The sequence below is a fragment of the Scyliorhinus torazame genome, chromosome 10, assembly GCF_047496885.1.
Source record: "Scyliorhinus torazame isolate Kashiwa2021f chromosome 10, sScyTor2.1, whole genome shotgun sequence".
NCBI classification, from domain to species: domain Eukaryota; kingdom Metazoa; phylum Chordata; class Chondrichthyes; order Carcharhiniformes; family Scyliorhinidae; genus Scyliorhinus; species Scyliorhinus torazame.
This window is the reverse complement of record NC_092716.1, coordinates 116,508,319-116,535,983: the sequence shown is the minus strand read 5'-3', so window position 1 is coordinate 116,535,983 and position 27,665 is coordinate 116,508,319. Positions and strand designations below refer to the sequence as shown.

Below are 27,665 nucleotides of genomic sequence, written 5' to 3'. Positions count from 1 at the left end.
TCGACCCTGGGTCCCCAGAACATTACCCTGGGTCACTGGATTGCTAGTCCTGTGACAATACCACTGCGCCACTGCCTCCTCTCACTCCATGACATGTCCCAAATAGGAGACTTTGGCTTTGGAAAACTCACTTTTTGCCAGATTTTTATCCAGTGACAATACCACTGCGCCAGCAACCCCACGTGCCCACCAATCAGCACTCTCTTCCCATAAAGTATAAATTGTAGTTCCACGTTACTGTTGGAAATTTCTTATGAGTTATCTTTTGAGTGCAAGATGAAAGCTTTGATTGTATGTCCCTTCTTTCAGCAGAATCAGGAAATGTTCCCTTTATTCCTTCTTTCTGTCACATATCAAACATCCATTTTGCACTCTGTGCCCTCCACTTTGTGCTGTCTCTCTTTGATCAAACAGATTTCCCAACTTAGTCACTTACATCACCAATTATAAATTCTGGCAACTTCCCCACCACAAACCTTAAATTGGAAGATTTGTGGGAGTTGGACACACAAGGACAGCAAGGTGATGCAGAGGTTAGCATTGCTGTCTCACAGCACCAGGGACCTGGGTTCAATTCCGGCCTCGGGTGACTGTCTGTGTGGAGTTTGCACTTTCTCCCAGTGTCTATATGGGTTTACTCTGGGTTCTCCGGTTTCCTCCCGTAGTCCAAAGATGTGCAGGTTAAGTGGATTGGCCATAGTAAATTGTCCCTTAGTACTCAAAGGTCAGATGGAGTTACGGGTTTATGGGGGGGAGTGGGCCTACGAGGGGTGCTTTTTCGGAAGGCCGGTGCAGACTCGATGTGCCGAGTGGTCTCCTTCTGCACTGTAAGGATTCTATGACAACCTGCTGTGTCAGCAGCACTACGCCACATGGGACAACAGAGCTGGCCTCAGTTTGCCCCTTCCTACATCGAACAGTTCCTATTGCTCTCAGATTGATGTCCCCTCTGTGAATCAGGTTCAAAGTTCAGACAGGCTTCAGCCAGCTGCAAAGATGCACAGCCCTCCCAATGGCTCATGGTCCAGGCTGATGTGCTTTCTGTGCTAACCCAGCAGGTGGAGACAGCATTGTGATAACATATGACCATGAAGAAAGGATCTGTTGTTGAGCAGCCTGCAATTCAAAATCCAGAATGGCAAGCACTCAGTGAAATGGGTTCCTCACTTGGTTGTATGAGCTGATTCCTCATCTGTCCATTGTAATGTCGAAGCTCTTCTGATTCACTGAAATAGGTGGTGAACAGACTGCTAGAGCTCTCAGAGTTATCAAGTACAAAGGGGCTCCTAGGCTCTTAGACCTTGTGATGGAGTCTGCGGTATAAAGTTTGCATTTCTTGAGACCAACCCGAACTGAAAAGGAAAACTGAGAAAGGGAACTGCACCTTGTAGGGAAATTAAAATGGAAACTAAGATTAGAAACTGAAACTGGCAGAAATATATAAAAGGACACAGAGCCATCAGTGCACAGTAGTTGATGATGATTCCAGTGGTGCAGTTCAAGCATACTGAAGTACACTGAGGCTAGATCTAGAATCTGAAAATAGGCAAATACACAGTTGTTGCAGTTGTTTCAGTTACATGAAGATAACATTCATGGATCTACACCATCCAGACTGCCGTAAGCAGAGTTGAAGAGATTCCGCAACCATGTGGCACATTTAATAAAGAACGTATTCATGGAACTCGGGTTGACTGCACTGGGGATCAGGCATCATGAGAAAGGTAAAATGTTTTTTTGTAAATTTAGAATATCCAATTCATTTTTTTTCCAATTAAGGGGCAATTTAGCGTGTTCAATCCACCTACCTTGCACATCTTTTGGGTTGTGGGGGCAAAGCCCACACAAGCACGGGGAGAATGTGCAAACTTCTCATGGACAGTGACCCAGAGCCGGGATTGAACCTGGGACCTCGGCGCCGTGAGGCAGCAGTGCTAACCCACTATGCCACCGTTCTGCCGAGAAAGGCAAAGTTTTAAAGGACTTTGTGAATGAGGTTGATGATGGATATCCTGAGTGGACTGTCAAATCCATTTATAAGACCTGTGTGAGTTGTATGTATCTGCTTTTTAAATTTGTAATTTATAAAATTCTAATTGACATTAATTTGTTCTTGGTTGTTGTTAATATTGATTTTCGGTTAATTTTACAATAACATTTTAAAAACTCAAACCTTATTCATCAGTTTATCCGCTGAGTTTGTTTGGGAAGATTTTCCATTGGGGCCATTTCAGAAGATTTTCTACTGGGGTTGCTTGGGACATTTTTCTGCTGGGATTGTTTGGGAAGGTTTTCTGCTGGGGTTGTTCTTCCGCTGGGATTGTTTGGGAAGGTTTTCTGCTCGGGTTGTTTGGGAAATATTTCTGTTGGGATTGTTTGGGAAGATTTTCCACTGGGGTTGTTTGGGAGATTTTTCTACTGGGGCTGTTTGGGACATTTTTTCACTGGGGTAGTTGGGAAGTTTTTCCTCAGTGCCATTTGGGAAGATTTTCCATTGGTACTGTTTGGAAAATGTTTCGTCTGGAGTTGTCTGGGAAGTTTTTCCATTGGAATAGTTTGGGAAGTTTTTCTCTGGAGTTGTTTGGTAAGTTTTTCCACTGGGATTGTTTGGGAGGTTTTTCCATTGGAGATGTTTGGGGAGCTTGATTCTTTCAAGTTATTTGTCTCCACAGGGATCAGAACAACTCTGGCAAACTTGACCCTGTGTCACACCAATCAGGGACATCTCCACATTCAATGAAATGGGTCGATCAAGATGTTATCTAAAGTCCTGCAGGGCTTGTACAGGGGAACATGCTGTAATAATGAAAATAAAACTTCAAGAAAATGGAGTAAAAGAGTGAAGAAATTAGAGTGAATTGGGACTTCTCCTATGGGATTTTAGTTGGCAGAATCACAGAATACTGCAGTGCAGAAATGGCCCTTCAGCCCATCGAATCGGCACCGACACATGAAAGACTCTGACCTGTCGACCCAATCCCACTTGCTAGCACTTGGCCGATAAGTTTTTCACAGTAACTTCATTGCAGTGTTAATGTAAGCCTACTTGTGACAATAAAGATTATTATTATAGCCTTGAATGTTATGGCATGCCAAGTACTCATCCAGGTACTTTTTAAAGGGTGTGAGTCATCCCACCTCTACCACCCTCCCAGGTAGTGCATTCCAGACTGCCACCACTCTCTGGGTAAAAATGTTTTTCCTCAAATCTCCCCTAAACCTCCTCCCCCTCACATTGAACTTGTGTCCCCTCGTAACTGACCCTTCACTAAGGGAACAGCTGCTCCCTATCCACCTTGTCTATGCCCCTCATAATCTTGTCCACCTCAATCAGGTCACCACTCCGTCTTCTCTGCTCCAGAGAAAACAACACAGCCTATTCATCCTATCTTTGTAACTTAAATGTTCCATCCCAGGCAACATTCTGGTGAATCTTCTCTGCACCCTTTCCAGTGCAATTACCTCCTTCCTATAATGTGGCGACCAGAATTGCACACAGTACTCCCAGTGTCCCTACCAAAGTTCTATATAGCTCCATCATTATCTCCCTGCTTTTGTAATCTATGCCCCGGTTAATAAAAGCGAGTGTCCCATATGCCTTTTTCACCACCTTATTAACCTGCCCTTCTGCCTTCAGAGATCTATGGATAAACACGCCATGGTCCCTTTGTTCTTCGGAACTTCCCAGTGTCAGACCTTTCACAGTATTCTTCTTTGTCAAATTACTCCTTCCAAAGCGTATCACCTCACTTTTCAGGGTTAAATTCCATCTGCCAATTATCCACCATGCCATCCTGTCTATATCTTCCTGTAACCCAAGACACTCAAGCTCACTGTTAATCATACAGCCAATCTTTGTGTCATCTGCAAACTTACTGAACCTCCCCTCCCACCCCCCAACCACCATATAGTCATCTATGTCATTTATATACATGACAAACAATAGGGGTCCAGCATGGATCCCTGCAGTACGCCACTGGTCACTGACTTCCAGACACTAAAGCAGCCGAATCTCATTACCCTCTGTCTCCTACCTCTAATAATGAATCCGCCTTATCAAATCACCCTGTATCCCATGTGCATTTGCCTTCTTAATAAGGATGGCATGGTAACACAGTGCTTAGCACTGTTTCTTCAGAGTGCCAGGGACCCGGGTTCGATTCCCGGCTTGGGTCACTGTCTTTACAGAGCCTGCACATTCTCCCTGTGTCTGCGTGGGTTCCTCCAGATGCTCCGGCTTTCTCCCACAAGTCCCGAAAAGACGTGCTGTTAGGTTAGTTGGACATTCTGAATTCTCCCATCTGAACAGGTGCCGTAGTGTGGCGACCAGGGGATTTTCACAGTAACATCATTTCAGTGTTAATGTAAGTCTACTTAAGGCACTGATAAAAATTATGATTACTCTCCAATGTGACAGTAGGCTAAACAGCTGGCTTGTAATGCAGAGCAAGGCAGCAGCGCGGGTTTAATTCCCGTACCGGCCTCCCCAAACCGGTGCCGGAATGTGGTGACAAGGGGCTTTTCACAGTAATTTCATTGACAATACTTGTGACAATAAGCAATTATTATTCTGATTGTTATGTGGGACCTTGTCAAAGGCTTTGCTGAAATCCATGTAAACTACATCAACTACACTACCCTCATCTATACACTTGGTTACATGCTCAGAAAATTCAATCAAATTTGTTGGGCATGACCTCCCACTGACAAAGCCATGCAGACTATCCCTGATCTAACCTTCTCTCCTTCAGAACCTTCTCCAGTAGGTTCTCAATCACTGACGTGAGACTCACTGGTCTGTATTTCCCTGGCTTGCCTCTACAACTTTCCTTAAATAGTGGGACATTAGCTGTTCTCCAGTTTTCTGGCACCTGCACATGGCCACAGAAGAATTAAAAATTTGGGTCAGAGCCACAGCAATCTCCTCCCTCGCCTCCCACAGCAGCCCGGGACACAAATCATCCAGACCTGGAGATTTGTCCACTTTGAAGCACCCCAATACCTCCAATACCTTGTCACTCCTTATGACAATTTGCTCAAAAATTTCACAATCTCTCTCCCCAAGGTTCATAACTGCCTCCTCATTCTCTTGGGTGAAGGAAGATGTGAAATATTCGTTCAACACCCTACCAATGTCCTCTGGCTCCGCCCACAGATTTCCCCCTTGGTCCTTAATGGGCCCCACTCCTTCCCTCGTTATCCTCTTCCCATTGATATACCTATCGAATATCTTGGGATTTTCTCAAGGCCAGGAGCCTGGGAAATCATTGCCTTGCAAATAACATTAGCAGCACTCAGTTTGAAATGTCCGGATTGAATTTGAGAAGATTGATTAGGATTATACTTAAAATCATTGATTTTGAATTGAGCGGCTTCAGTTGATTTTATTTGCAGAATGAGAACTTCCTTATCAAGAAGGTGATTGCCACAATGCATCCATATTCCTGCTTCCCATTACAGCAAGGTCTCAGGCTGCATTGAGACAATAAGAGACAATTCTCAATCCTGCATTTGCCACTCCTGTCAGGCAGGATTTCTGACTCTCTTGGGCCCACACCCATTCGAGTTCTGACAGAATGAGAGGTGACCTTAGTGAAACATAGAGGGGCTTGCTAATGTGGATACTGGGAGGATATTCCAGCTGGGGAGGGGGACTACGATTAGGGGACACAGTTTATGAATTAGAGGCTTACCGTTTAAGATGGAGATTAGAAGAATTTATTTCTCTCAGAGGATCATTAGTCTGGGAAATTCTCTTCCCCATAAAGCAGAGAAGGCTGGGTCATTTAATCTATTCAAGGCTCGATTACACAAGTTTTGATGGAGAGGGGAGTCGAGGGGGACAGATTGGAAGGTTGAGACCACAACCAGATCAGCTATGATCTTAGTGAATGGTGTAACATACCTGAAGGGCCGAATGGTCTACTTTTGATCCGAGCTCCCATGTTCCTCTCCACACTCACTCCACACTCAGCCTGGTCCCTTTCCTATGCAGCAAATCCCACCCTGCTTCCTCTGTCAGAAGTCGAGTGTGAAGGTAACCGAGGCATAGCTGCAAGTTTCAGCAGCAGATAGGCTGTGAGGCATGGAGACAGATGATATTTGCGGAGGTAGAAGGAGCTAGTGTTCGTGACGGATGGGAAATGTGGTTGGAAGCTTGGATCAGGCGCAAATAGGATGGCTGTTTCAAACCAAACACTGTACTGCAGACTACTTAATTGTGACTCAGGTCTAATCAAATGCTGCACTGTCATCTCTTGGCTAAGTTACTAACCTTTCAGGCGGATGTAAAAGATTCCAGGCCACTATTTTGGATAAGAGTAGAATCCTGACCAATACTTATCCCTCAACTGAAGATTAAACTGAAGAATATCTGGTCATAATCAGGCTATTCTTTGTGGGAGATTGCTGCTGCATTGCCTCATGGCAGCTGTGACCACATCTCAAAAGTACTTCATTGGCTGTAAAATGTTTGGGGATATCCTGAGGAACAGAAAGGTGCAATGACATTCTTTCTGTATTGAGGTGACTAGAACTGCACACAGTTACTCTAGTTGGTGTAGGACTGCAGTCACATAAAGGTTCAACCAGTTTTTCCCCTAAATCAAAATCAGTAAACGAGTTGGGTTTTTATGAAAATCCAACAAGCTTCGTGGTTATATTTTTGAATGCAGCTTTTCATTTCTAAATTAACTCTGAATGACTGGTCCAGTCACATACCAATGCGACCACTAGTGCCATATAATGGTCAGCATGTGCAAGGCATTCTGGGAAGGTAGCACTGGGATTAGCTGTGTATCTAAGAGCTCACATATTGAACACATGGTGACAGAAACTGTAACCGTGGAGGTGTGCACCTTTATTGGATGAAATGGCTAACAGGTCACTTGCTTCCAAGCCTCCACGAATCACATGTTAGAGTTAGCTGATTGGCGAATGATGGGGTGGAGGGGAGGGACATTTATCACATTCCTGCCCAATGGAAAAGATGTGCGGGTTAGGTGGATTGGCCATGCTAAATTGCCCATAGTGTCCAAAATTGCCCTTAGTGTTGGGTGGGGTTACTGGGTTATGGGTATAGGGTGGAGTTGTGGACCTTGGGTAGGGTGCTCTTTCCAAGAGCTGGTGCAAACTCGATGGGCCGAATGGCCTCCTTCTGCACTGTAAATTCTATGATCTATGATCTATGAATTACTCTTGGTTACCTGAAGATTTGCTTAATGTGTTATATATGTGGATTACTGGAGTTGTGTGCAATGTCTCTGTAGACGTGATTTGTGTGATTTCATCAGCTACTTCACAAGCTTTTGAGGAGTCCAGTACCAAACCTTGCATAGCGGTGACCTATTCAATAAACAACTGTTAATCTTGAATTAAACCCACATGCTACAGAAATACATTTCTTTTATACTATTAGTCTAAAAATTCAAAAGTTTACAAAAAGAAAACAGGCAACGAGGAATGGATCACAAGAAACAAAAAAAATGTTTTTCAAAAATCATTGAAGTAGAGCAGTTTCAACGGGTCAGTCGATTAATTGATTAACAAAAGATCAGAAATCACGAGCATGAGAACCGGTGAAGTTTTTGGACAAAGGTTCACTGGAAGAGCCCGTAACAATTGAAAGACACAGAGACCCAGGGGGCAGAGCACAAAAGATGACCCTAACTTGCATGAAAGTTAAAGTTGTTGCAAGTTAAAGCTGATGAAAGTTAAAGCTGCTACAAATTGGTAATCCATTCTAAATGTACCAGAAAATGGAGCAGAGGGCAGTAGAGCGGAGCTGCTGATTGACTGCTGCGGGGTAAATTTGCATACGTCCGTGCGCTCACCCTAACTTGAAGGTGTACCTGAGCAAGAGACCCTAGCTGTTCAAGTGAAGACAAGCATCCAGCAGAGGGCAGTAGAGCGCAGCTGCTGATTGGCTGTTGTGGGGGAAATTTGCATACATCCGTGTGCTCACCCTACCTTGAAGATGTACCTGAGCAAGAGACCCTAGCTGTTCAAGTGAAGACAAGCATCCAGCAGAGGGCAGTAGAGCGTAGCCTCTGATTGGCTGTTGCGGGGGAAATTTGCATACATCTGTGTGCTCACCCTAACTTGAAGGTGTACCTGAGCAAGAGACCCTAGCTGTTCAAGTGAAGACAAGCATCCAGCAGAGGGCAGTAGAGCGCAGCTGCTGATTGGCTGTTGCGGGGAAAATTTGCATACATACGTGTGCTCACCCTAACTTGAAGATGTACCTGAGCAAGAGACCCTAGCTGTTCAAGTGAAGACAAGCATCCAGCAGAGGGCAGTAGAGGGTTGCCTCTGATTGGCTGTTGCGGGGGAAATTTGCATATGTCCGTGTGCTCACCCTAACTTGAAGGTGTACCTGAGCAAGAGACCCCAGCTGTTCAAGTGAAGACAAGCATCCAGCAGAGGGCAGAAGAGCAGAGCTGCTGATTGGCTGTTGTGGGGGAAATTTGCATACGTCCGTGATCTCACCCTAACTTGAAGGTCTACCTGAGCAAGAGACCCTAGCTGTTCAAGTGAAGACAAGCATCCAGCAGAGGGCAGTAGAGCAGAGCTGCTGATTGACTGTTGCGGGCAAAATTTGCATACGTCCTTGTGCTCACCCTAACTTGAAGGTATGCCTGAGCAAGAGACCCCAGCAGTTCAAGTGAAGACAAGCATCCAGCAGAGGGCAGTAGAATGGAGCTGCTGATTGGCTGTTGCTGGGGAAATTTGCATACGTCCGTGTGCTCACCCTAACTTGAAGGTGTAACTGTGCGGGAAACCCTAGCTGTTCAAGTGAAGACAAGCATCCAGCAGAGGGCAGTAGAGCGGAGCTGCTGTTGCGGGGGAAATTTGCATATGTCCGTGTGCTCACCCTAACTTGAAGGTGGTTTGTGGAGGAGCTGTTGTCAAGTGACACTTATAGAAGCTTCAGGGATGTAGTTACTCCGAAGAATAAAGATAGATGGGTGATGGTGAGAGGGGCTGGGAGGAAGCAGTCAGTACAGGGATCCCCTGTGGTCTTTCCCCTTAGCAACAAGTATACCGCTTTGGATACTGTTGGGGGGGGGACTTACCGGGGGTAAGCCATGGGGTACAGGTCTCTGGCACAGAGTCTGTCCCTGTTGCTCAGAAGGGAAAGGGGGAGAGGAGTAGAGCATTAGTCATTGGAGACTCCATAGTTAGGGGGATAGATGGGAGATTCTGTGGTAACGAAAGAGACTCGCGGTTGGTGTGTTGCCTCCCAGGTGCCAGGGTGCGTGAGGTCTCGGATCGTGTTTTTGGGATCCTTAAGGGGGAGGGGTAGCAGCCCAAGTCGTGGTCCACATAGGTACCAACGACATAGGTAGGAAAAGGGATAGGGATGTAAGACAGGAATTCAGGGAGCTAGGGTGGAAACTTAGATCTAGGCCAAACAGAGTTATTATCTCTGGGTTGTTACCCATGCCACGTGATAGCGAGACGAGGAATAGGGAGAGAGAGGAGTTGAACACGTGGCTGCAGGGACGGTGCAGGAGGGAGGGTTTCAGATTTCTGGATTATTGGGGCTCATTCTGGGGTCGGTGGAACCTCTACAAACGGGCTGGTCTACACCTGGACCAGAGGGGTACCAATATCCTGGGGTGGAAATTTGCTAATGCTCTTCGGGAGGGTTTAAACTAGTTCAGCAGGGGCTTGGGAACCTGAATCCAGTATACAGGAGGTTGAGAGTAGTGAGGTCATGAGTAAGGTTTCAAAGTTGCAGGAGTGTACCAGCAGGCAGGAAGGTGGTTTAAAGTGTGTCTTCTTCAATGCCAGGAGCATCCGGAATAAGGTGGGTGAACTTGCGGCATGGGTTGGTACCTGGGACTTCGATGTTGTGGCCATTTCGGAGACATGGATAGAGCAGGGACAGGAATGGTTGTTGCAGGTGCCGGGGTTTAGATATTTCAGTAAGCTCAGGGAAGGTGGTAAAAGAGGGGGAGGGGTGGTATTGTTAGTCAAGAACAGTATTACGGTGGCAGAAAGGATGTTTGATGAGGACGCGTCTACTGAGGTAGTACGGGTTGAGGTTAGAAACAGGAAAGGAGAGGTCACCCTGTTAGGGGTTTTCTATAGGCCTCCTAAAAGTTCCAGAGATGTAGAGGAAAGGATTGCAAAGATGATTCTGGATAGGAATGAAAGCAACAGGATAGTTGTTATGGGGGACTTTAACTTTCCAAATATTGACTGGAAACGCTATAGTTCGAGTACTTTAGTTGGGTCTGCTTTTGTCCAATGTGGGCGGGAGGGCTTCCTGACACAGTATGTAGATACGCCCACGAGAGGCGAGGCCGTATTGGATTTGGTACTGGGTAATGAACCAGGACAGGTGTTAGATTTGGAGGTAGATGACCACTTTGGTGATAGTGACCACAATTCCATTACGTTTACTTTAGTGATGGAAAGGGATAGGTAAATACTGCAGGGCAAGAGTTATATCTGGGAGAAAGGTCATTATGATGCGATGAGGCAAGACTTAGGATGCATCGGATGGAGAGGAAAACTGCAGGGGATGGGCACAATGGAAATGTGGAGCTTGTTCAAGGAACACCTACTGCGTGTCCTTGATAAGTATGTACCTGTCAGGCAGGGAGGAAGTGGTCGAGCAAGGGAACCGTGGTTTACTAAAGCAGTCAAAACACTTGACAAGAGGAAGAAGGAGGCTTATGTAAAGATGAGACATGAAGGTTCAGTTAGAGCGCTCGAGAGTTACAAGTTAGCTAGGAAGGACCTAAAGAGAGAGCTAAGAAGGGCCAGGAGGGGACATGAGAAGTCTTTGGCAGGTAGGATCAAGGATAACCCTAAAGCTTTCTATAGATATGTCAGGAATAAACGAATGACTAGGGTAAGAGTAGGGCCAGTCAAGGACAGTAGTGGCAAGTTGTGCATGGAGTCCGAGGAGATAGGAGGTGCTAAATGAATATTTTCCATCAGTATTCACACAGGAAAAAGACAATGTTGTCGAGGAGAATACTGAGATTCAGGCTACTAGACTAGAAGGGCTTGAGGTTCATAAGGAGGAGGTGTTAGCAATTCTGGAAAGTGTTAAAATAGATAAGTCCCCTGGGCCGGATGGGATTTATCCTAGGATTCTCTGGGAAGCTAGGGAGGAGATTGCTGAGCCTTTGGCTTTGATCTTTAAGTCATCTTTGCCTCCAGGAATAGTGCCAGAAGACTGGAGGATAGCAAATGTTGTCCCCTTGTTCAAGAAGGGGAGTAGAGACAACCCCGGTAACTATAGACCAGTGAGCCTTACTTCTGTTGTGGTCAAAATCTTGGAAAGGTTTATAAGAGATAGGATGTATAATCATCTGGAAAGGAATAATTTGATTAGAGATGGTCAACAAGGTTTTGTGAAAGATAGGTTGTGCCTCACAAACCTTATTGAGTTCTTTGAGAAGGTGACCAAACAGGTGGATGAGGGTAAAGCAGTTGATGTGGTATATATGGATTTCAGTAAAGAGTTTGATAAGGTACCCCACGGTAGACTACTGCAGAAAATACGGAGGCATGGGATTCAGGGTGATTTAGCAGTTTGGATCAGAAATTGGCTAGCTGGAAGAAGACAAAGGGTGGTGGTTGATGGGAAATGTTCAGACTGAAGGCCAGTTACTAGTGGTGTACCACAAGGATCTGTTTTCGGGCCACTGCTGTTTGTCATTTTTATAAATTACCTGGAGGAGGGCGTAGAAGGATGGGTGAGTAAATTTGCAGATGACACTAAAGTCGGTGGAGTTGTGGACAACGCAGAAGGATGTTACAAGTTACAGAGGGACATAGATAAGCTGCAGCGCTGGGCAGAGAGGTGGCAAATGGAGTTTAATGCAGAAAAGTGTGAGGTGATTCATTTTGGAAGGAATAACAGGAAGACAGAGTACTGGGCTAATGGTAAGATTCTTGGCAATGTGGATGAGCAGAGAGATCTCGGTGTCCATGTACATAGATCCCTGAAAGTTGCCACCCAGGTTGAGAGGGTTGTTAAGAAGGCGTACGGTGTGTTAGCTTTTATTGGTAGAGGGATTGAGTTTCGGAGCCATGAGGTCATGTTGCAGCTGTACAAAACTCTGGTGCAGCCGCATTTAGAGTATTGCGTGCAATTCTGGTCGCTGCATTATAGGAAGGATGTGGAAGCATTGGAAAGGGTGCAGAGGAGATTTACCAGAATGTTGCCTGGTATGGAGGGAAGATCTTATGAGGAAAGGCTGAGGGACTTGAGGCTGTTTTCGTTAGAGAGAAGAAGGTTAAGAGGTGACTTATTTGAGGCATACAAGATGATCAGAGGATTGGATAGGGTGGACAGTGAGAGCCTTTTTCCTCAGATGGTGATGTCTAGCACGAGGGGACATAGCTTTAAATTGAGGGGAGATAGATATAAGTCAGATGTCAGAGGTAGGTTCTTTACTCAGAGAGTAGTAAGGGCGTGGAATGCCCTGCCTGCAACTGTAGTGGACTCGCCAACACTAAGGGCATTCAAATGCTCATTGGATAGACATATGGACGATAAGGGAATAGTGTAGATGGGCTTTTGAGTGGTTTCACAGGTTGGCGCAATATCAAGGGTTGAAGGGCCTGTACTGCGCTGTAATGTTCTATGTTCTAGAGCACTGAATTAAGTGAAGGGGGAGAGCATTCCGACAATATGAAAAGTTTGGCGCAGTGTGCTCTTCTGATGAAGTCTCAGAGAACTGGAATTCATATTCAGGGAGGTTCTATTATTACATTTTGGCCAACAAAATATTGGAAGAGATTAAGGTCCCTATATTCCTAAGTACAGCTGGAAGCAAAACTTCTAATTTGTTAAAAAGCTTCGTTCAGCCAGAGATTCCCGGAGATAAGACATATCAAGTACCGTTGAAAATATTAGATTTAAATAAAAGATTTTGATTTCATCAAAAGAATCAATTAGAAGGGGGAAATATTGTGCAGTCCGTTGCAACCCTCAACCATTTGCAGAGTTTTATGAATTTGGCGATTCATTGAATGACACAATTAAAGATCATTTCATGTGTGGTTTGAAAACTGAGGCCATTCAAAAAAGGTTATTAATGGAACAAAATCCAAGTCTGAAGACTACATTAGATATTGCTGCTTCAATGGAGCTTGCGACTAAGGAAACTTCTTAGCTCTGTGTGTCACGAACCACACAGATGTTATCTGCGAGGGTATCCCAACCTGGAGCACTGGTTTATGGGGATGTATAATTTATTTTTGGAATGGTGTGAGGAGTCAAATGAAACCCCAGTGAGAATAAGCAGTCCAGTCGTCATATAACAATTCTAAAAGACGATTTATTAAATGAAAGAAAAGACAAATATGCATGAACAGGATGACATTACTCAAGACAATTAAATATATGTGCCACTAAACATACACACTTGTGTAGAATGTACCCCTTGTTCCAAAATATATCTACAATCCATGAACCCACCACCAAACAGCATCCAAATTAAATAGATCTATACATTAAAACCAGATTATTGTTACCACACAATTACGGGGAGGATAATCAAGTATGGGAAATGTCTTATCCTGGTCTAGCAAAGATATTCAAACTGCCATTATAAAGGTTTTCTGCACTGCCTTGGCTCCAAGACCTAGAGGCGATTAAATATAAAACTTGGCCTCCAGGCAGCTAGCGGGAAACCGCCTTTTCTGATTCTGAGGCTGCTAGGTATCAACTGGCCTGTCTTGTTTCTGAGGATCCTGGAAATTATACCTTTATTTCCCTTTGATTCTGCCATCTTTGTATTTGACTGTCCTCCCCACCCCCTCAAATTCCTTGACTCTAGAAATGAGCATGCGTATATCTCATTGATCTCTCAATTGTCTAGGTAATCTGTTTCTACTAATAGGGGATTCACACCTGATCCTATCTGCTAATCTCATTTCTGGGAAAGACGTGTCCCATCCTGCCTTTTGTAGGCTGTCTACTGCTGTTGCTAGGCAGATTCCTACCTGTTACTGGGCATATTGCATCCTATTATGTCTTGTTAAATTGGTGTTACTGCTGTTACTCGGTAAATCCATGACAGGAGTGAGCACGAGGATTCGTAAGCTGGCTGACACCCAGAACATGTCTACCCAGCAACAGGCGTGTCATCGCTGTGCTAAAATGGGCCAATCACAGGCTGATTGCTGGAGTAAGGACAGCCAATGTTAAAATTGTGGCAGAACTGGCCATGCAGCAAGATCTTGTTGGAGTAAAATAACTTCTCCAGAGAACACTCAAAGGAAGACACAGAACTAATTTAAAGGAAAAAACAAATCAAAGTTGATGAAAAAAATTCATAACGTGGAAGAAAAGAATAACAACCACAATGAAATTAAAATAATTCATCCCAATGAAGAATTCAAGTTAAACGTGCTGTCAGCACAGGGTAAGTCGCACTATTTTTGGGTAGTCCCAAAGCTGAATGGGCAACTTATTAAAATGGAAGTCAATATGGGTCCTGCTGTCTCCCTAATTCCTGAGCCATTGATGAATGGAAACTTAACCACTTGGCTTTAAAACAAATAGGTGTAATCTTGAGGACCTGTACTGAAGAGATAGTGCCATTGAGAAGTTACGTCACAGTAAAGGCTGAGCTAAGTGGACAAACCACAGAGTTACCATACCATGTGGTGTGAGGAACGTTTTCCAGCTCTCTTTGACCATTCTTGGCTGGAAAGGATTAAATTGAAATGGAGAGCTGTCAACAACTTAGTTGATTCAATACCAGACTCACAGACCATAATGGGAAAATGCAGCAGTGTTTTTGAAGACACAGTGAGGTCTGTGAAAGGTGTACCAGTGTCCCTGAAATTAAGGAAAATAGCCAGCTGAAATGTCTCGAGGCTAGAGCTGTACCCTATGCAATACGTCCGAAGGTTGAGTCTGAACTACTGAGGCTTGTGGGAACAGGAGTCTTCAAACCCATCACTGCTAGTGTTTGGACAACCCCTATTTTACCTGTCATGAAGCAGGATGGTACAATCCGTATCCACAGAGATTTTAAGACAACAATTAATCTGGTACTATGTGCGTGTGGATCAGTACCCACTACCATTGATTGAAGATTTGTTTGCAGGGCTAGCAGGTGGACAGAGGTTCAACAAGATTGAACAATCGCAGTCTTACCTGTAAATGAATGTGGCAGCTGAATCTCAAAACCTGCTCACCATTTTCACTCACAATGGCCTATTCCGCGACAAGAGATTGCCTTTTGGAATAACGTCAGCACTAGCTTTATTTCAATGCTCAATGGACCATATCCTGAATGGCTTACAGGTGGTACCCAGTGTTACCTAGATGATATATTGATAACTGGTAGCAATGAACAAGAACACTTACACACTTAGCAGCCTCACTAAAATGACTTCAAACGCATGGGATTTGTGTCAGGAATGATAAATGTGATTTCTTCCAGACATCTATACAATATCCTGGCCACGTCATTGATAATAAGGATCTGCATAAAGCGCGCAAAAAATGAAAGCCATTGCGGAGGTTCCAAGACCAACGGACGTCACTCAACTTAGGTCATTCCTAGAGTTAATGAACTACTGTGGAAAATGTATCCAGAATCTGGCAACCCTATTGAAATCCTTACATGCATTATTGTGCGCAAAACAGGTATGGCAATGGGCACCAGGCACAGCAATGGGCACCAGAATGCGTAAAAGCATATCAATCTGCAAAAGAAACACTGAAGAAGTCAGAAAAGTTGGAATAATTTAACCCAAAGTTACCATTACAACATTCCTGTGATGCTTCACCGTATGGTATTGGAGCAGTGGTATCACCTATACCACCTTCAGGAAAAGAGAGACCAATAACATTTGCATCTTGTACGTTAACAAGTGCAGAATTTAACCACGCTCAGTTGGAGAAGGAGGCACTGAGTATTATATTTGGTGTACGGAAATTTCACCAAAACCTATATAGTCATCACTTCACATTATTGATTGGAGGCCCTGAACAGCTATTTTTGGGCTGTTCGTTGGCTGCAAGTGGACTCCAAGGATGGTCATTATTCTGTAGACACATTCCTACCAGATCAAATACCGTCAAACCGAAAATCATGCCATTGCGGATGCATTACCACACTTACCTTTACCATCTGGTCAAATACCACCTTTTCATGCAAATATTTTTTTACTGTTCACAGCTTGAGACTATTCCTGTGGCTGCAGCTCAAGTCCAAAGACATGCCAGAAATGATCCTGTGACGGGGCAGATACTGGAAATGGTATTAAAGGGGAGGATAGCAAGAAAATATCCTGAATTAAAACCGTACATTTCCAGGAAAATCGCATTAACAGCACAGGGCAGATATCTGTTGTGGGCAATGAGAGTAATTATTCCACCAAATTTACGACATAAGGTTTTGGAGTAATTACATGAAGGGCATCCAGGCATAGTGCAAATGAAGGAACTAGCACAAAATTACTTTTGGTGGCCAGGAATTGATGTCTAAATCGAAGGAAAAGCAGTACTGAGCCAAGCATGTGCTCAGGTAAGGAACTCACCACCACTGTCCCCATTGCATCTGTGGGAGTGGCCTAAAATGCCTGAGCAACATCTACATGTTGACTTTGTCGGTCCATTCAAAGGGGCACATGCTCTTTGCCTCTGTAAATGCACACTCATAGTGGCCTGAGGTGGTCCTAATGAAGTCAACCACTGCAGAACAAACCATTGAGAAACACGAGATCTTGTGAGATTTGGAAAACCAGAGGAGATTGTGAGCGATAATGGGCTACGGTTTACAGCCAAAGAGTTCAAAGATGATGTGTGGAGTTCAACATATAAAGTCAGCACTTTGCCACCCATCATGAATGGTTCAGCCGAAAGGTTTGTCTAGTCCTTAAAGCATGAACTGAAGGCTTCAAAAGACCACAGTTCACTACTTCACTGGTCCAATATCCTACATGGTCCAAACAACAAACAAACTCGTGTGGAGACGCCATGTGGAGCAATTATTGTCAACACGCGTTAGTGTGTCAGTGCCAGAACTACCTCAAGAGATAACAGTCTCCATTCCATCTAACTGTGTATCTTCTTGTTCATCTACATAAGAAGAGATTGCAACAGAAGCACCTTCTGCTACTAGTCTTCCCTTGGAAAAATAGACTATATTGCCTTCCACTGTGAGGGCATTTACTGGAGAACTTGAAAATACATCTAAGGTCGAGAATGACAAAGTCCTAAAATGCGCAGGCAACCAGCGAGAAATAGAGACACCCTGATTGTCTATCTTACTGACTGTGTTATTAAAATGTAATAATTTGATGCCAGTACTTGTATATTGCTGTAATTGACATTGTTATTACTGTAGTTATTAGTTATGTTGGACCTTTGAAGTAAAGGGGGAGCAATGTTATTTCTGTGGGTTATTATAGTTGTGTGTAGTGTCACTTTAAGAACGGAGTCATGTGACTTGCATTATGTCATCGGTTACCTCATGGACATTTGTGAAGTCTCATGCCAAACCTTGGACAATGACGACGTTTTGAAAAAACTTCTGTTGATCTTACATCAAACCAACGTGCTACAGCAATCCATTTTGTTTGTACTCTCAGTCTATACACACAACAGAACAAAGGCGGGTGTGTTCCTCGAGATGAGGGCTTAGATACGTGTGACAGCCCAATGGGATTTGATAAATCTGTAGGAGAAAGGTTTCCAGGGAAAGGGAGGAGTTCCGCAGTTTGAGAAACTCGGCATGATTCTCAGGCCTCGTTGCGCTCTTGCTCAAGCGGAACAAGGCTGGTGAATTGCGGGAGAGGGCAAAAACGAGAACCGCGCCAGGTGCCAAACAGTTTGCGATGGCACGCTCCCATAGGTAAAATCAGGATCTCGCCGTAGCATGGTGAGAAACCAATTATCACCACTTAAGCCCTATTTCCATACAATTAACGAGAGCCACCCCATATCTGTTATATTACTTGGGAGTAATATATGTTACTCATTTGCTATGCCAGGTTATACTTAACTTTGATGATGAACACTCAAAGTCTTCCAGTGATGACAAATTATTTATTGAGCAACAAACTACTATACTTGTGAGTTATTTTCTTTAATACTTTTACTAGTAGTCGAATGAACTAAGATTAAATTAAGTTAACAATGAATGTAATACCCCACACTCTGAGCTTGCTACATTTCTGTTCTCTAGCTACAACACACACAGAGAGAGCTTAAAACAGCTTGAACTTGCTTATATACTCCCTGTTAGTGTTGACCTCGAGTTACCATCTGACTGTACTGACTGCACATTAACCAATCATGTAGATACATATACAAAGATCACTACAATATCCAACGGCCTCCTGTCATTCAGCCGCCTCCCCAGCAAGTGGTCACGTTGGCGCCGATTAGTACTCCTTTTGAAAAACGTGAACCTGGCAGAAGGGCTTCTGTGGGGAGCCGAGGAGAAGAGTAGCCATCTTTGGTCACAAAGAGCCCGGCGCTGATATTGCTGCCCTTGTGCTCGGCGGGGGGGGGGGGGGGCTCGGCTGTGGGTGGAGGACCCTCCGCAGGGATGGGCCGCCATAGGAGGGGGAGGGGGAGATGCTGAGGGGGCAATCGGGGGCACAACCGCTTGCGGCAGCACCATGCCAACCCCTGGATCTTGTGTACCCATTCCTGGGACAACCCTGTTTCCTGCCTGTCTGGCCCACTGACCACCCATAACCCCCACCGACTGCTGAGGCCTCTGGCCATGCGGCTAAAGGCTATTGCTAATAGGGAATTGTTAATCGTGGTTAAGTGAGCACTTTCACACATCCCAAGTGGATGGGCGGGCCATGTATCATGTGCGAGTTATCGTCTAGCATCCCAATAACACTTTGATGCCTGGACACTGTGCCTGAACACTGCAAGAGGCAACACCACACACGCAGTAGCCACCATCCGAATACCCAGAGGATGGGACACAGCTTTGGGGACATGTCCACGGTCGGAGAGTGGGTGAGTGCCACGGGCAGGGGAAGATGCCTGGAGAGATGGGCCAAGGGTTTGGAGGTCAGCCCGCATTGCGAAGGAAAGTGACAGTCATCACACTGGTTGCACACAAGGGTGTTTAATATGTAATACAAGTCCCAACTTTCTCGATGGTGCCGTTGATGGGTCGTGTCCTCCACACCCGGCTGAGCTGGGTTGTCCCGGACCTTGCTGGGAAGGTCCGCTGTGGCTCAGATCGGTCCGAGGCAGATGCAGGCCACCACACATTATTGCGCTGTTTCGCCCCAGGTGTATATCCAACATTTTGGCGAAGAAGCCTCATGGGTCCCGGGCATCGAATTAGCCCAGTCTGGGGCCAGTTTCTTATATGGTGCAGGGACAAGGCCGGGAATCTAACTGGCACGTGGACTACCTCCACGGCCACACTCCCACGAGGTCGAACCCGATCCAGCATGTCCCAGCCCCGTGGGTTCCACTGCCCCTTGCTGCCACTGTAATCGCTTCTGCCTCCGCCACTGTCGCCCCCAGTTCCAGAACACGTTGGGATCTAGGATGCTGGATGACGAAATGTCCAACTTGGACTCCGATTCCAAAATGGAGGTTCAGAACCGGCGGAGGTCGCTGAGCAGATCTCTGACGCAGCGCCAGCCATGCCACCACACCTCGTCGTTCCACGCGGAAGCGCCGCTCCCCCATATGGTATACACTGCCAGGCCTAGTGCGGAAGACGCCCAAGCGCCTTCCCTGGACAAAATGGACAAGGGGTTACTCGCGCCAATCTGCCGACGTGGACGCCACTTCAGACTTTGGGGGGGGAAGGGTGTTATAACTTCCACGGAGGCCACGGGGTGTGTACCATTTGTTTCCCCATGGCCTCCACTGAATATGCACGTCCATGGAAACGGGGCCAGCTTTCCCTTTAACAAGAGGAGCCTTCACAGTGTGAATACACCAACCTGGGTGCAAGTCGGGGAGAGAGACCCTTCGGGGAGACATTTGTGTATTGTGAATAAAAGTGTATTGTTTGCATCCTACTTGCCATTGATGTTTATTCTCTCGGCATGGATACTTGTCACGATTACTGGAACTAGCTTTTCAATTCCATCTTATTGATTGATTTTAAATTCCACCAGCTGCCATGGGGGGATTGAACCCATGTCCAGGAACATTAGTCTGGATTATCCCTTAGTGTCCAAAGAGGTGCAAATTAGGTGGGATGATGGGGTTACGGGGATAGGGCGCGTGGTGGGCTTAGGTCGGGTGTTCTTTCAGAATCGGTGTGAAGCGATGGGCCGGATTGCCTCCTTCTGCACTGTCGGAATTCTATAGTTGTATGGTTCAATGATATTACCACTACGGCATTCTCTCCCCCATAATGAAACATAACTAAAGGACAGTTCCTTAAACCAGTCACGTATTCATAAACCTTTGGACAAGGTTTTCATGTGATCGGAGTCTTCAAGTTTGGAAAGTTTAGACTTTAGAATGTGGAATTCTGCATGCTGGACTGTGTAACAGGCACAATTATATCCTAAATATCCAGGGGAGGGTGTGGAAGGAGGGAAATTGGAAAACAGAATGACAGAACGTTTGCTTATTGGCATCCCAACATTTCACTGACTTTTCTGCATTTCATAAACATCTCATTATTGCATCAGGCCATGGTTCAGCTGTTAGCACTCCTGCCTCGGAATTAGAATCATAGATTCTTATCCCACTGCATTATAATAATCTAGGCTGACACTCCAGTGCAGGACTGATGGAGTGCTGCACTATCAGAAAAGGCATGTTTCGGAGGGGAAATTCAATCAAAGCCCTGTTTCAAAGAAGAGCAGGCGAAGGTCTCCCCAGTGACTTCCAATAATTGCCCCTTAACCAACATCACAAAGAACAGATAATCCGGTCACCATTACATTTCTGGTTGTTGCCACCTGATTTACAATGCTGCTGTGTTATCAATGATAGAATGGTGATTACACTTTAAAAGGACTTCATTGGTTCATTGGGACATTCTGCAGTTGCTATATAAATCCGAGTCTCTCTTCTTTCATCAGTGAAGACGACAAGTGTGCTGCCAGTACAAATCCCGGGCTAATTCTATAGACTTCATTCTGTACCCAGATTACTATAGATTTTTCATCCAAATGTCTTGCCCTCAGGCAATTTCCGGGACAGAAGTACTCATTAAAACTCATTTTTGAACGCAAATCTGCCAGGAGTGTTATAAATCAAGAAAATAATGTGGAACAATGAGGAGTGATATATACAAACTCTGTAAACCTTCACAGAACTTCCTGCACACTGAGATTATTCATCAAGTCAATCCACCAATCACCTCACATTTGACCCTTCTATTCTAACCTCATTTTTTTTACTGGTCCATGTTGTTGCTATTTCTGCGTATTATATATCGTCCAATATCTTTTACTCTTATAGTTATAGGTTCGGTACACATCAGGCCAGGATGAACCTATTCTATTCCATTTAGTGTTAAGTATGTCTCCAATTTGCTCTTTTTTATATTATAGATCATGGTTGGGTCCCCTCTCAATTACCACCAATTAATACTAGTGGGTCCTGGTCCTTCTTAGTCACTTGTCTGACACTGCAAACATTTTTAGATGCTTTCCAGAGCTGTGTGCAGAGTTCCTGGGCAGACTGACCTAAACACTGTTCAATCTATATAAATCCAAGTCTCTCTTCTTTCATCAGTGAAGACGACCGACAAGTGTGCTGTCAGTACAAATCCCGGGCTAGTCCTATCGTCTTCATTCTATACCAAGACTACTATATATTTTTCATTCAAGTTGCCCTCAGGCAGATTCCTGGCAATTTCCAGGACAGAAGTACTCATTAAAACTCATTTTTCAACATAAATCTGCCATGAGTGTTATAAATCGAGAAAATAATGTGGAACAATGAGGAGTGATAGGTACAAACTCTATAAACCTTCACAGAACTTCCTGCACACTGAGATTATTCATCAAGTCAATCCACCAATCACCTCACATCTGGGGCGTCATTCTCCGACCCCCCGCCGGGTTGGAGAATCGCCGGGGGCTGCCGTGAATCCCGCCCCTGCCGGTTGCCGAAGTCTCCGGTACCGGATATTCGGCGGGGGCGGGAATCGGGCCGCGCCGGTTGGCGGGCCCCCCCGCCGGATTCTCCGGCCCGGATGGGCCGAAGTCGCGCCGATAAATTGCCTGCCCCGCCGGCGTGGATTAAACCACCTTTTGAACGGCGGGACAAGGCGGCGTGGGCGGGCTCCGGGGTCCTGGGGGGGGCGCGGGGGGATCTGGCCCCGGGGGGTGCCCCCACGGTGGCCTGGCCCACGATCGGGGCCCACCGATCCGCGGGCGGGCCTGTGATGTGGGGGCACTCTTTCCCTTCCGCCTCCGCCACGGTCTCCACCATGGCGGAGACGGAAGAGACTCCCTCCACTGTGCATGCGTGGGAAACTGTCAGCGGCCGCTGACGCTCCCGCGCATGCGCTGCCCGGGGATGTCATTTCCGCGCCAGCTGGCGGGGCAACAAAGGCCGTTTCCGCCAGCTGGCGGGGCGGAAATTCCTCCGGCGTCGGCCTAGCCCCTCAATGTTGGGGCTCGGCCCCCAAAGATGCGGAGCATTACGCACCTTTGGGGTGGCGCGATGCCCATCTGATTGGCGCCGTTTTGGGCGCCAGTCGGCGGACATCGCACCGTTTCGGGAGTATTTCGCCCCTGACTCTTCTATTCTACTCGTCCATGTTTTTGCTATTTCTGTGCATTATATATCATCCAATTTCTTTTACTGCACAACAGATGCACAGCAGTCACCATAGCTTTGTCAAGGGAAGGTAATGTCTGACAAATTTAATTGAGTTATTTGACGAGGTGATACAGGCAGTGGATGAAGAAAGTGCCATGGATGTTGTATATTTGGACTTTCAGAAAGCATTTGTACAGTGTCACTTGGCAGGTTGGTTCGCAAATTTAAAATGTTTGGGATTGATGGGTCCTTAGCAGCATGGATTAGAAGTTGGCTGAGAGATAGGAAACAGAGGGTAGGTATAGATGGGAATTTCTCAGACTGGAAACAAGTTGAACATGGTGCTCTCCAGGGCTCAGTGTTGGGACCCTTGATTTTTCAGATGTTTATAAATAATTTAGAGGTGGGTGTTGAGGGCAACATCCCTAAATTTGCAGATGGTACTGAGCTAGGGAGAATAGTGAATTGTGAGGATGACACTGAGTGACTTCAGAGGGGCATTGACAAGTTAGCCAAATGGTCTTCAATACAGTAAAATGTTAGGTAATGCATTTTGGTACAAGAAACATGGGGAGACAATATGGGCTTAATGATACAACTTTGAGGGGAGAACAGGAGCAGAGGGACCTTGGGGTTCAAATGCAAAATTCTCTGAAGGTGGCCAGGCAAGTTGAAACAGTTGCTAAGAAGGCTTGTAGGATCCTTGGGTTCATAAATAGAGGCATAGAGTGTAAAAGCATGGAAGTGATACTACACCTCTACAAATCATTGGTCAGACCACATTTGGAGTTCAGTTTTGGGCACCTTATTTAAGGAAGGATGTTAAAGCTCTGGAGAGAGTGTAGAGGAGATTTACGAGAATGATACCAGGAATGAGGAATTTTAGATGCAAGGAAAGATTGGAGAAATTGGGCTTGTTCTCCTTGGAGCAGAGAGGATTACAGGTGACCTTACGGAGGTGTTCAAAATTATGAACACTTTTGGCAGGGGAAAGAAGGATATTCTGTTTCCACTAGTTGGTATGTCAGTGACTAGGAGTCACAATTTCAAGATGGTCAGCAAGAGAGCTCGGAGTGAGATGAGAAGTAACTTCTTTACTCAGACAGTTGTCTGGATTTGGAATGCGCTGCCTGGGAGAGTGGTGGAGGTGGATTCCATCGTAGGTTTCAAAAGAAAGCTGGATATATATTTGAACGTCATTCATTTGGAGGGATACCGAGGTAGGGCTGGAGAATGGGACAGTTGGGTAGCTCTTTTGGGAGCCGGTGCAGACACGATGTATCGAATGGCCTCCTTCTGTGCTGTAAATAACAAAATAACAAAAGCTCAACACAACAGTCCCCAATGTAATGTGGCAGACCTAGTTGTTATAGTGCCTGGTCTAGGTTCATACCCAGATGATGGAGCCTGGTAAAATAATGAGTGAGGTCAGCTCAGTATATAGCAGGGCATTAATATGGTCTAATGGTAATGTCACTGGACTATTAAACTAGAGGTCGAGGCTGATGCTCCGGGGAGATGGGTTCAAATCCCGGCAAGACAGTTAATAAATCTGGAATTGAAAGATGGTCTCAGTAATGGTTGTAAAAATCCTATCAGGTTCACAAATGTCCTTTAGGGATGGAAATCTGCCATCCTACCTGGTCTGGCCACAGCAATATGGTTGACTTACCAGCCCCCATTCAAGGACAATTAGGGATGGGCAACAAAATCATTGCTAATGATGAATGATGCCCACATCCCATGAAAATATAAATTCAAAAGATTTGTGCCGTGTACTCTGCTGATCTGAAGGCACTGAGTTTCCGCTACAGCCACGGGCCATCAGCAATGTTGTCTGTTACTGTAAGGACTTTTTCAGCCTCTCTCCAAAATACTTTGTCACCATCTGTTACATTCCCCATTTATTCCCTTCTAATGCATAATATCTTTTTGTTCATGTGCAAGTTGTTATTCTTCTATCGCCGACTGAGTCTTCCTTTTCAGTCAATTCTTCACCCCATCCCAACCTGTACCGAGGATACAACACTTATGTGGCAGCTATTGTCAGGAGTCCAAGTACAAGAAGTGACAGGAATTCGGGGTACAAGAGGTCACCAAGTGTCTGGGTTCACTGGGGTCTCTGGAATTCTGGGTCCAAGGTGCCATCAACTGTCCGAGTTCACAGGAGTGACTACGATTCTGGGTACAAGAGATCACTAGGTATCTGGGTTCATTGGAGTCACTGGCATTTTGAGTACAAGGGATCACCAGATGTCTGGTTTCACAGGGATTCTAGGTCCATGGGATCACCAGGAGTTTGTGTTCACAGGGTTCACAGGGATTCTGGGAACAAGAGGTCACCGGGTGTCTGGGTTCACAGGGATTCTGGGAACAAGAGGCCACTGGGTGTCTGGGTTCACAGGGATTCTGGGAACAAAAGGTCACTGGGTGTCTGCGTCACAGGGATTCTGGGTACAAGAGTCACCAGGTGTTTCAGTTCACGGGGGTCACAGCAAGTTTGGGTAGATGGGAACACCTGGATTCTGGACATCCCACAAAGTTGTTCGGATTTCTGTCAGAATTGTCAGCTTCCTCACACCCTCCATTGGGAAATTTGGCACCTCCGGACCATGAATTTCAAATGAAGGATTAGGAGCTCTTGGATGAAGGATAAGGGGTTTGTAGTTTCCCGATATGAAGTCGAGACTTTGAGAGAAGAGCTGCAATTGATATGCTATATCAATAATATTCTGTCTTTATAGTGATATAAAGATGCTAATTGTTCATAAGGGATTTTACAAACATGTTGGTGGTTCATTTCTTGATCCTATGCACATGGGAACATTAATACAGAGTCATGTGAAGAGAGATTGAACAGTTTAGGCCTATACTTACTACAGTTTAGAAGAATGAGGGGAGATCAAATTGAGCGATACAAGATGATAAAAGGTACAGATAAAGTAGACGTGGAGCAGGTGCTTCCTCTTGTGGGGCATTCTAGAACGAGAGGTCATAGTCTTAGGAAAAGGGGTAGCACGGTAGCACAGCGGGTAGCACTGTTGCTTCACAGCACCAGAGTCCCAGGTTTGATTCCCGGCTTGGGTCACTGTCTGTGCGGAGTCTGCACGTTCTCCCCGTACCTGTGTGGGTTTCCTCCGGGTGCTCCCGTTTCCTCCCACAAGTCCCGAAAGACATCCTGTTTGATGAATTGGACATTCTGAATTCTCCCTCTGTATACCCGAACAGGTGCTGGAATGTGGTGACTAGGGGCTTTTCACAGTAACTTCATTGCAGTGTTAATGTAAGCCTACTTGTGACAATAAAGATTATTTTTTAAAAAATGAATTGAAACAGAGTTGACGAGAAACTACCTCTCCCGAAGGGTTGTGAATCTGTGGAATTTGCTATCACAGAGTCCGGTGGATGCTGGGACAGAGAGTAAATTAAGGAGTTAGACAGATTTTTAATTGGTAATGGGTTGAAGGGTTATGTTTGGAGAACGGGCATGATGGTGGAGTTCAGACCTGGTTGAGATCAGCCATTATCGAATGGTGGAGCAGATTCGATGGGCCAAATGGCCGAACTCCACTCTTGTATCTTATGAACTTATAAAATTTGAAGACATCAGAGCTCTAGTGCTGTGTGTGCGTGTGGCCTCTTTTGCAGTAAAAGTGAAACCAAAACCAGATTGCATGACATACTTCCTTTTTAGTGATTCCATGCTGAAATCCTTTGAAGGTGAATTACAACAAATAACTCCAAGTTCAGTGAGAATTCTCCAGCACTTTCCACCCATTGATTTTTATTGGCCAATTGTGCCTGTCCCGAACCTCCAGCTGACTGATATTGAACTATTACGTTTACTTGCAGATCAAAACAAAACCTATTCTTAGGTTTACTCCACTCTAGCTGATGAGCAAAAGGGGAGCAGAGAGGAAGAGGGAGATGCTGAAAATTTTGGCAGATGCTCCAAACATGGTTGGAAATTGACTTGCCTCTAATTCCAGGGATTTAAATAACTTAGTGCAATAATTAATTTGGGTTTATTTTGAGTTTCAACTCCATTTCCAAACTCAAGCAATCTCAGCACTTCAGACAATGAAAGACAGGCTAACGTTTCTCTTGCATTTTCATAAGCTCACTTCATTCCGAAGCATTTTACAGCCAATCAACCACTGTTGAAATGTACTTGCTCTTGTCATATTACCAATGTGGCAGCCAATTTGCACTCAGCAGCCTCTCACAAACAACAAGGAGACAATCTGTTTGTATTTAATGTTGGTTTCAGAAATATGTCTTACTCAGGACACTGTGGAGATTTCCCCTGCCCTTCTTTGCATTGTTATGTCCACTTAAGGATGAAGATGGGGTTTCAATTTAATGTCTCACTGAAAGATAGCATTGCTGCCAGTGCAACACTCCCTTAGTCCTGGATTGGGATTTTCATCCTGGATTATGCGGTCAAGTCCTCTTCACCATCACCAACCATGCAATGTCCAGGCCAGCAACTCCTTCCTCTGTCTCACTTTGGCATTCAGTCTGCAGAGTAAAAGTCGTCATCCCACCTGTTTCTCAGCCGAGTGTCCATGATCCAACTCCCAGCCTGGGCTTTGAGTGTGGGGCCAGGAGAGAGGGCATTGGAGGGCATCTCTTCAAGAGATATTGCACACAAAATGATCAGGGGGTTGGATAGGGTGGACAGTGAGAGCCTTCTCCCGCGGATGGAAATGGCTGGCACGAGGGGACATAACTTTAAACTGAGGGGTAATAGATATAGGACAGAGGTCAGAGGTAGGTTCTTTACGCAAAGAGTAGTGAGGCCGTGGAATGCCCTACCTGCTACAGTAGTGAACTCGCCAACATTGAGGGCATTTAAAAGTTTATTGGATAAACATATGGATGATAATGGCATAGTGTAGGTTAGATGGCTTTTGTTTTGGTGCAACATCGTGGGCCGAAGGGCCTGTACTGC

General features: G+C 45.4%; 1 protein-coding gene across 2 annotated transcripts in view; it reads right to left on the bottom strand.

Moving 5' to 3' along the window:
* necab2 (N-terminal EF-hand calcium binding protein 2) overlaps positions 1-27,665 on the bottom strand; it is a 384,124-nt gene that overhangs the window by 306,045 nt on the left and 50,414 nt on the right. The gene's annotated exons all lie outside the window — the stretch shown is intronic.